This window comes from Nycticebus coucang, chromosome 5, assembly GCF_027406575.1.
Source record: "Nycticebus coucang isolate mNycCou1 chromosome 5, mNycCou1.pri, whole genome shotgun sequence".
Taxonomy (NCBI): domain Eukaryota; kingdom Metazoa; phylum Chordata; class Mammalia; order Primates; family Lorisidae; genus Nycticebus; species Nycticebus coucang.
This window is the reverse complement of record NC_069784.1, coordinates 21,135,231-21,145,716: the sequence shown is the minus strand read 5'-3', so window position 1 is coordinate 21,145,716 and position 10,486 is coordinate 21,135,231.

Sequence of the window (10,486 nt, the reverse complement as noted above, 5' to 3'; positions counted from 1 at the left end):
TTACCAAGTTGTATCTACAGTGCTGCCAACATAAGCATACAATGGCAAGTTCACAAACTTAATTGCCAGGCCTCATATGTTTATTACCTTATTTGGTCCTTACCATCTAGTATGGTGTAGGCATTATTTTTTCATCTTACAAATGAGGAAACTGGGGCACAGACAGATTAAGCAATTTTCCCAGAGACAGAACATCTGTGAAGAGGCTAAACCAGGGTTCAAACCCATATCCACCAACTCCAGAGGCTAAGCTCCTTGTTACTATATTTTGCTAAATTTTATGTATTACTGTGAAATATTACCAACAATATATAGGTACCATTCATTAATTAAAACTTGTCAAGCACTGAATGCCAGGCCTTGTGCTGTACACAGGGAATACACGAATGAGCATGAATAGGGCTCTATGTCAGAGGAAATTGGAATCTAGTAAAGAATAAAGCATAGTAAGACCACCTGGGTTCAAATGCTAACTCCACTTCTCATTGGTGTGTAAATCTCAGAAAAGTTACTTAATCTCTTTCAACTTCAGTTTTCCTCTGTACAAAAGAGGATCATAAAAGTTCCTACCACAAGGGATTGTTGGCTGGAATCATGAGGCAAATATGTTAACATTTAGCATAGTGCTTAAAAAACACTAGACCCCCAGTAAACATTAGCTAACATGATGACTTACTATCACCAAAACATGAATACTCACAGGACATAATCACAAAGCATCATTATTTTTGACTTCTACTGTCACTCTAAAATTTATATGGTGGGGGAAATCTCAATATCATAGCAACCTTTCTGACTACTCCTAAGTAATTAAAAAAAAAAAGCATTCTGGTCACTTTAGGCCATAAAGCTATCTCAATTTAGAAATGAGGAAGCCCAGTCCCACATAAGAAGTACATAACTTCTAACCCGATCTAATGTTAAATCCTCTCCCAGGCTGGCCTCATCCTTTCCCCTTGCTCCTACTGCCGCTCCAGTCCTTAGCAGTCCCCACAACCCCCCAGCTTGTTGATCTGGTTTCTGACTCTGCCGGAGGCAAAGAAAGTGGGATGGAGGAGAAGTAAAAGGGAGTCAGAAGCTCTTATTTTGACTGATCCTCTTTGAGGCCGGGTTCTTGCTTTGGAGGTCTGATACTTTTTAAAAATAACTCTTTCTAACAATTGCCTGGGTTCTTCAGAGAGCCCCCTCAGAAAATAAAATGAGGAATATCTGACTACTCCTCATCTGCCTCTGGCGGCCCACCTCTTTCCTCTGTGTCCTCTGTCTCCCCTCTGGGCAGCACTCTTGGGAAGGATTTTAAATGACTCCAGACTGGCTCAGTCCACATGGCTCACATTTGCTTCAAGGGAAACTCCCCAACTCACTCAAGGAGTGTCCCCTTGCTCCTGCCAGTACAGCAGCTGACCAGCCTGCCTTTGCCTTTACAATTTCCAAGGAAGATTCAGAAAGCAGCTGTGAGGCGGCGCCTGTGGCTCAAAGGGGAAGGGCACTGGTCCCATATGCCGGAGGTGGCAGGTTGAAACCCAGTCCTGGTCAAAAAACCACACACACAAAAAAAATAAATAAATAAATAAATAAAATAAAAAATCTATTAAAAAAAAAAAAAGAAAGAAAGCAGCTGTGTCTCCCTAACTGCCAGAGACATACATCTTCACTTGGTCACTGTGGAACCCCTCTGGACCTGATATTGAGATAGAAGCACTCTCCATGCTCCTCCTGGTGGGGGCGGGGCACTCAGCCCAGCATTTGTAAACAAATCCTCAAACACAGTCATGCAAACATCCCTAAATCTTTTGATCCATTTCTTAATAGTCTGCCAGGTCATTATTTGTTCCAAGCTTCAGTGAGCTATTCTGGTGGCATATGAGGAACAGCTCCAGGTGCTCTAAATCACAGAATAGTGCCCCTGTATCAATAAATTCTCATTTAGCCCACAGAAAGAAAGAGAAAGAAGAAAGAAAGAAAGAAAGAAAGAAAGAAAGAAAGAAAGAAAGAAAGAAAGAAAGAAAGAAAGAAAGAAAGAAAGAAAGAAAGAAAGAAAGAAAGAAAGAAAGAAAGAAATCCTCATCAAACTTCTCATCTCCATTCTCTTGATTCTTCAATATCTGCAAGGTGGGTGAGTTTTTTTAAGCATCAAGAAACTCATTTAAACTTCTATCTTTGGATGGTACCTCACTTTGGAATTTCATACTGACTGCAACTTGGTGCCTCAGTCAAATCTTCTGATTTAATATTTGGTTATTTTAGTTTTATTATCATTTTGCAATATAAAGCAACTTTATACAATGAGCTAAGTGCTATACTACAAATACAGTAGAACCTCTATAAGTTGATCACCTCTTGAAGTTGACCTAATTTTCATAAACCAGATATTCACCACATGAATGCATCAGTACAGGAAGCCTAGTTTCTTACATCAGCTACCTCTGTATGTTGACCAGTTTGTTGACTCATACCTTGGGTGGTCAACTTACACAGGTTCTACTGAATAAACAATGTGCTATGGTAACACAGAAGAATAAACAGATTTTACGCAGGATTGAGAGTAGAGGTTGGACATGGAAGGTGTCATTGAAGCAATGACATTTGAATTGAGCCTTCAAGGATCTACTTGCGTATTTAACAAATATTTATTGCATTTTCTAAGCAATATTCTGGGTGCTTAAGACAGATCAGTAAACAAAACAAAGATCCCTGCTCTCACTGAGTGTACATTTTAGTAAGAGGATGAGAGAACAGACGATGAAAATAATAAATTATGTAACTTATTAGATTAGAAAGTGATAAATGCTACTGGCAAAAAGAAAAGTAGGGCAGGAAAGAAAAGCTCATGAAACAGAAAAGAGGAAGGAGATTACCAGGGGGGAAACAGTATGAACAGAGGCCTAAAAGTTTAAGGAGAATGGCATAATCGAAAAACTGAAGATAATGTGGTGTGACTGGAATATAGACCAGTATTAAAGATGTGTACACAGCCTCATCCCAACTCAACAATTTTCCCTGAGCACCCAGTTATCTGCTCCCACCTTTCTCTAGAAACCATGAGTATGTCCTTTGTTCTTATCTCTATGGATACACATCTGACAGCTACTAAAAAATATATATAAGAACTAAAAAAATTGTTTTTTTCTTTTTTTTTGAAATTCCATAAGACATTGAGCTGAAAAGACTTTGGCATCTATTCAACAACAATCAAAAACATAATTATCAAACACCTATCATGTTAGGCAATGAGTTACGAAAATGTGCAAGGTAGATATGGCCTCCCTCCATCTAACATAGCATAATGAAAAAGGAAGAAGCAAGCCCCTCCCCCCTGCATGAGCCCAGCCGGATTTTGGTACACTGAGGGCTGTAGTAGGACCACCAGCTCAGTTACATCACCTGGGGGAAGACATCACAGCCACTAGAAACAGAAATAAGAAGCGTCATTCCACTTGCTTCATAGGCAGTTAAGAAAGCAGATGAAAACTGAGAAATAAAATGGCAAGAGATTGGAATGAACAAACGTAAGGTCAAAAATGGATTAGGTCAAAAAGTGGTAGAATGCTTTCCTTGTCCCAAAGCTGCACATCCTGGCATGCTTGTAGAGAGAAGGAAACACTTTTATACTGTTGGTAGGATTGCAAACTAATACAGCCTCTTTGGAGAGAAGTATGGAGAATCCTCAAAGAGCCTAAAGTAGACTTTCCATTTGATCCCACAATTCCATTACTAGGTATCTACCCAGAAGAAAAAAATCATTTTACCCTAAGGAGATTTGCATCAGAATGTTCAGCACAGCTGAATTCACGTGGAATCAACCCCGAGTACCCAACAACCCAGGAATGAAGTAATAAACTGTGGTATATGTATACCATAGAATACTATGCAGCCATAAAAAACGATGGAGACTTTGCATCTTTTGTATTAACCTGGATGGAGCTGAAACACACTCTTTTTAGTAAAGTATCAAAAGAATGAAAATGCAAGTATCCAATGTACTCAATACTGATATGAAACCAGTAGATGAACAACTACATGCCCACACAAGAAAAAAAACACAATTAAATTCAAGCAGGGAGAGAGGGAGAAGAGGGATTGGGGAGTGTGGAGGAGGGAGAGGATTTGGTAAGTGCTGATATAACAGGTACAAGGTGAGGGTGTAAGGCACACTTCCCTGGGTGAAGGACACAACCACAACTTGGATTTTACCTAACAACCACAAACAATGTAACCTAATTGTTTGTATCCTCATATTAATCTGAAATTAAAAAATAAATTAGGTCAAAAACCAAAGAAATATAAACTATTGTGAATGTGGTTTCATTCCCCACCCTTATCGTGGATCAACCTGACTTGAGAAAACCCAGCCAAAACCAGCAATCAGAACTATGGACTGTATTGACCACGACCATGACTATAATAGCAAATGTATCTTAAAAGTGCGAATGAGATGGATCTAATGTCTTTTGCTCTTTAAACACAAACCAGAAACTTCAGGATGCAGTTAGCCCTCAGACTAAAAATTTTCCATTGCAATTCTAATCCCAGCCCTTTTATTGAAATCGCTTCAGACTATCACCAGTAAAGAAGTTAAAATTCCCTTTTATAAGGAGCTTGCCATAATCAGCTTGAAGATATCCTTCCCCAAAGTTAAGCTTCAGAACCATATGCTGTACCCAAAGGCAGCAACTTAGAACAGAAATTATTTTCTACAACTTTAAAAAGGGGATATTTTTTCATTAATAAAAAGGATACAATGGGGGAAAGTTCTTGAGTTTATATGCGACTCTCCTTTGAAAAGTGGGGCTCGGTTGCCCCCTGCTGTCCATTATAAGAACTGCTTAAGGCAGAACTATAATCGCGCTAAATTATTGAAGAACAAATTTCTCTCTCTCCAACCCTCTCTCTCTCTTGCTCTCATATCACTCCCCTGCCCACACTTAGTTCCAAAAACTCTCTTCTTCTAAACCAAATAGTCATCTAAACAGTGCTTACCTGGATTCAGTAATAAGCACCCTGGGGGCAGCACACCTTCAGCACACGGAAGGCACCATGATTTGTCTCCAGAAATCTGCCCCATCTGTGCTCTTCCTGGAATACTCCTTCAACTTTAGCCTTCATTTTCATGTTGACAAACTTTCCAATCCTCGTCACCCAAGCTTTACTCATAGCTGGATATCCAGCCAAGGCCTTCAACTCAAAATGACCCACACCAAGCTGAGTCTCTTCCCTCAAAAACCAGCCAATACCCAGCTTTCCTTCTGTGAGCTTGATTTCTTTTAATGGTACTACTATTATCCATTCTCTCGAGTTAAATAATCTTATACCATCTCCTGCTAGCCTCTTGCACCGAATTTCAGGTATTCCCTTCTTCTATTCACTTTTTTTTTTTTTTAATGAGATAGTGTCTCACTATGTTGCCCAGGCTGGTCTTGAAGTCCTGGGCTCAGTGGATCCTCATTCCTCAGCCTCAACTTTCCTCTCCACTCTTACCCAGGTGGGCCCTCACCATTTCTGTCTGGAATGTTACACTAGCCTTCTAACTCCCATCTGCACCTCACACCAGTTTGTCTTCACCCCAGTACATCTTGGCATTGATGGCAGATTTATCTTCCTGTAGAAAAGTTCTGTCCATGTCACTCTATCTTCCCCTTGTCACAGTGTAAAATCCAAACTCTTTAGTCCGGCATACAAGGCCTCCATGATCTGATTCTACTACTGTCACCTGAGTGACCTACACTCTCCTGAGCCCCATGAAGCACATGCTATTGCATAGAGACAACACAGGATTTTCTTCTGTGTCTTGCTGACACATTTTCCTTGAATGCTCTTCTTCTACCACTCCCTTCACCCCACTTCTTTATGTTCAAATTGTATGTATCTTTTAAATCCTCAAATTCCACTTCTTTCACAAAGTCTTCCCTAATAGCTTCAACTAAAATCTTTCTTCCTCTGAAATCTAATTAATCTACCTGTTCCTTCATTTGGTTCAAATGAGCAAATATATAGTTTTTACTGTGTACAGGAATATGTTGTCTGAGCACATTGGGGCAAATAAAAACAGATATGATCCCTGTTCCACACACACCCCTTTTCTTAGAGACAGGATCTTGTTCTGTTGCCTGGGATAGCCTTCCAAGTAGCTGGGACTACAGGCAGGTGCCAGTATGCCTGGCTAATTTTCCTATTTTTGCAGAGATGGGGTCTCACTCTTGCTTGGGCTGGTCTCGAAATCCTGACAAGTGATCTTCCTGGCTTGCCCTCCCAAACTGCCAGGAGTACAGGCATAAGCCCAGCACTATCCTTGTGTATCTAACAGTTTAATATTTTTCACTTCCCAATCTGCATGCTTTTACTCCTCAAATCATTTTCTCCTCAGACTGAAAATTCCATAAATGTAGTATGAAATTCTGCATTTATGTATATTTCATTCGTTTTTATGTCCCTCTCACACATAATTACCTAGAAGAGTACATTGCATGTGCTTGTTAATAAATATTTGAACAAATTAATGCAAGTATTAAATGTTACCAGATAGCTAAATTTCAGGGTCATTACTTTCCAAGCTCAAATACCTTATTAATTGAGCATCTCACAAATTCTATGAATTTGCTGACTGAAAAATTCTTTTTCACTTAAATTGTACTGCCACTTTTCAGAGTTAAGGGCATATACCTTGGAATCAGACAAAACCAGACACGAATCCCAGCACTGCTACTTACCAAGTATGTGAACTAGGGGAGAAGAGGTCTGAAAAAAACACTCTGAGCTTCTGTCTCTTTATGAGCTTGGGTGATCAGTAAAATAACTTAATAAATGCAAAGCAATTAGTGCAATGGTGGCACATCAAGTCTTGACAACTTGAGGCCACTACTGTTGTTATTTATTTATTTTTATTGTTGGGGATTCATTGAGGGTACAATAAGCCAGGTTACACTGATTGCATTTGTTAGGTAAAGTCCCTCTTGCAATCGTGTCTTGCCCCCAGAAGATGTGGCACACACCAAGGCCCCACCCCTTCCCTCCTTCCCTCTCTCTGCTTTTCTTCCCACCCCCATGACCTTGAATTGTAATTGTCCTCATATCAAAATTGAGTACATAGGATTCATGTTTCTCCATCCTTGTGATGCTTTACTAAGAATAATGTCTTCCACATCCATCCAGGTTAATACAAAGGATGCAAAGTCTCCATTTCTTTTAATAGCTGAATAGTATTCCATGGTATACATATACCACAGCTTGTTAATCCATTCCTGGGTTGGTGGGCATTTAGGCTGTTTCCACATTTTGGTGATTGTAAATTGAGCTGCAATAAACAGTCTAGTACAAGTGTCCTTATGATAAAAGGATATTTTTCCTTCTGGGTAGATGCCCAGTAATAGGATTGCAGGATCAAATGGGAGGTCTAGCTTGAGTGCTTTGAGGTTTCTCCATACATCCTTCCAGAAAGGTTGTACTAGTTTGCAGTCCCACCAGCAGTGTAAAAGTGTTCTCTTCTCTTCACATCCACGCCAGCATCTGCAGTTTTGAGATTTTGTGATGTGGGCCATTCTCACTGGGGTTAGATGGTATCTCAGTGTAGTTTTGATTTCCATTTCTCTAATAGATAGGGATGATAAACATTTTTCATCTTTGTTAGCCATTTGTCTATCTTCTTTAGAGAAAGTTCTATTCACGTCTCTTGCCCATTGATATATGAGATTGTTGGCTTTTTTCATGTGGATTAATTTGAGTTCTCTATAGAGCCTAGTTATCAAGCTTTTGTCTGATTGAAAATATGCAAATATCCTTTCCCATTGTGTCAGTTGTCTATTTGCTTTGGTTACTGTCTCCTTATGTGTACAGAAGCTTTTCAGTTTAATAAAGTCCCATTTGTTTATTTTTGTTGTTGTTGCAATTGCCATGGCAGTCTTCTTCATGAAGTCTTTCCCCAGGCCACTATCTTCCAGTGTTTTTCCTATGCTATCTTTGAGGATTTTTATTGTTTCATGCCTTAAATTTAAGTCCATTATCCATCTTGAATCAACTTTTTGTGAGTGGGGAAAGGTGTGGGTCCAGTTACAGTCTTTTACATGTGGATATCCAGTTCTCCCAACATCATTTATTGAATACGGAATCTTTCCCCCAAGGTATGTTCTTCTTTGGTTTATCGAAGATTAGGTGGTGGTAAGATGTTAGTTTCATTTCTTGGTTTTCTATTTGATTCCAAGTGTCTATGTCTCTATTTTTGTGCCAGTACCATGCTGTCTTGACCACTAGGGCTTTGTAGTACAGTCTAAAATCTGGTATGCTGATGCCCCCAGCTTTCTTTTTATTACTAAGAACTGCCTTACCTATATGGGGTTTTTTCTGGTTCCATACACAACACAGAATCATTTTTTCAAAATCTTGAAAGTACAATGTTGATTCTTCCCATCCATAGCATGCTATGTTCTTCCATTTGTTAATATCCTCTGCTATTTCCTTTATGAGGATTTCATAATTGTCTTTATACAGGTCCTTCACCTCTTTCATTAGGTATATTCCTAGGTATTTCATTTTCTTTGAAACTATGGTGAAGGGAGTTGTGTCCTTAATTAGCTTCTCATCTTCACTGTTATTGGCGTATACAAAAGCTACTGATTTGTGAAAATTTATTTTATATCCTGAAATTACTGTATTTTTTGATGACTTCTAGGAGTCTTGTGGTTGAGTCTTTGGGGTTCTCTAAGATCATGTCATCAGCAAAGAGGGAGAGTTTGACCTCCTCTGCTCCCATTTGGATTCCCTTTATTTCCTTGTCTTGCAAAATTGTATTGGGTAGAACTTCCAGCACTATTATATTGAATAGTAAAGGTGACAGAGGACAGCCTTGTCTGGTTCCAGTTCTAAGAGGAAAATCTTTCAGTTTTACTCCATTCAGTAAAATATTAGCTGTGGGTTTGTCATAGATAGCTTCAATCAGTTTTAGAAATGTGCCACCTACACCTATACTCTTCGGTGTTCTAATTAGAAAAGGATGCTGGATTTTATTGAACGCTTTTTCTGCATCTATCAAGAGGATCATATGATCTTTATTTTTGCCTCTGTTAATATGGTGGATAACGTTTGTGGACTTGCATATGTTAAAGCAGCCTTGCATCCCTCGGATGAAACCTACTCGATCATGATGTGTGACTGTTTTGATGATAAGCTGTAATCTATTGGCTAGGATTTTGTTGAGAATTTTTGCATGTATATTCATGAGTGAGATTGGTCTGAAATTCTCCTTTTTGTTTGGGTCTTTTCCTGGTTTTGGTATCAGGGTGATGTTTGCTTCATAGAATGTGTTGGGGAAGATTCCTTCTTCCTCAATTTTTTGGAATAATTTCTGCACTACAGGAATAAGCTCTTCCTTGAAGGCTTGATAGAATTCTGGTGTGAAGCCATCTGGACCAGGGCATTTTTTTGGTTGGAAGATTTTTTATTGTTTCTTTGATCTCAGTGCTTGAAATTGGTCTGTTCAGGAGGTCTATTTCTTCCTGGCTAAGTCTAGGGAGAGGGTGTGATTCCAAATATTTATCCATTTACTTCACATTGTCAAATTTCTGGGCATAGAGTTTCTGGTAGTATTCAGAGATGATCTCTTGTATCTCTGTGGGATCAGTTGTTATTTCCCCTTTATCATTTCTGATTGAGGTTACTAGAGATTTTACTTTTCTATTTCTCATTACTCTGGCCAATGGTTTATCTATTTTATTTATTTTTTGAAAAACCATCTCCTTGTTTCATTAATTTTCTGAATGATTCTTTTGTTTTCAATTTCATTGATCTCTGATTTGATTTTGGATATTTCTTTTCTTCTACTGAGTTTAGGCTTAGATTGTTCTTTTTCCAATTCCATAAGAGGGCTTGTGACTTTGTTGATGCACTCTCTTTCTGTTTTTCGAATGTAGGCATCTAAAGCGATTAATTTTCCTCTCAAAACTGCTTTTGCAGTATCCCACAGGTTTTGGTAGCTTGTGTCTTCATTGTTGTTATGCTCAAGGAAGTTAATGATTTCCTGTTTTATTTCTTCCTGCACCCATCTGTTATTCAACAGAAGATTGTTAAATTTCCATGTCTTTGTGTGGAGTCGAGCGTTTTTGTTAGAGTTGAGTTCCACCTTTAGTGCCTTATGGTCTGAGAAGATACAAGGTAAAATTTCAATTCTTTTGATTCTGTTGATATTTGTTTTGTGTCCCAGGATATGATCTATTTTGGAGAATGTTCCATGGGCTGATGAGAAGAATGTATATTCTTTGTCTTTGGGGTGGAGTGTTCTATATGCGTCTATCAAGCACAGTTGTTCTAGGGTCTCATTTAAATCTCTTATATCTTTGTTTAATTTCTGTTTAGAGGATCTGTCCAGCTCTGTAGGAGGAGTGTTAAGGTCCCCTGTTGTTATGGTATTATCAGATATCATATTGCTCAGACTGAGTAAGGTCTGTTTCAAGAATCTGGGAGCATTTAAATTGGGTGCATAGATATTTAGACTTGAAAT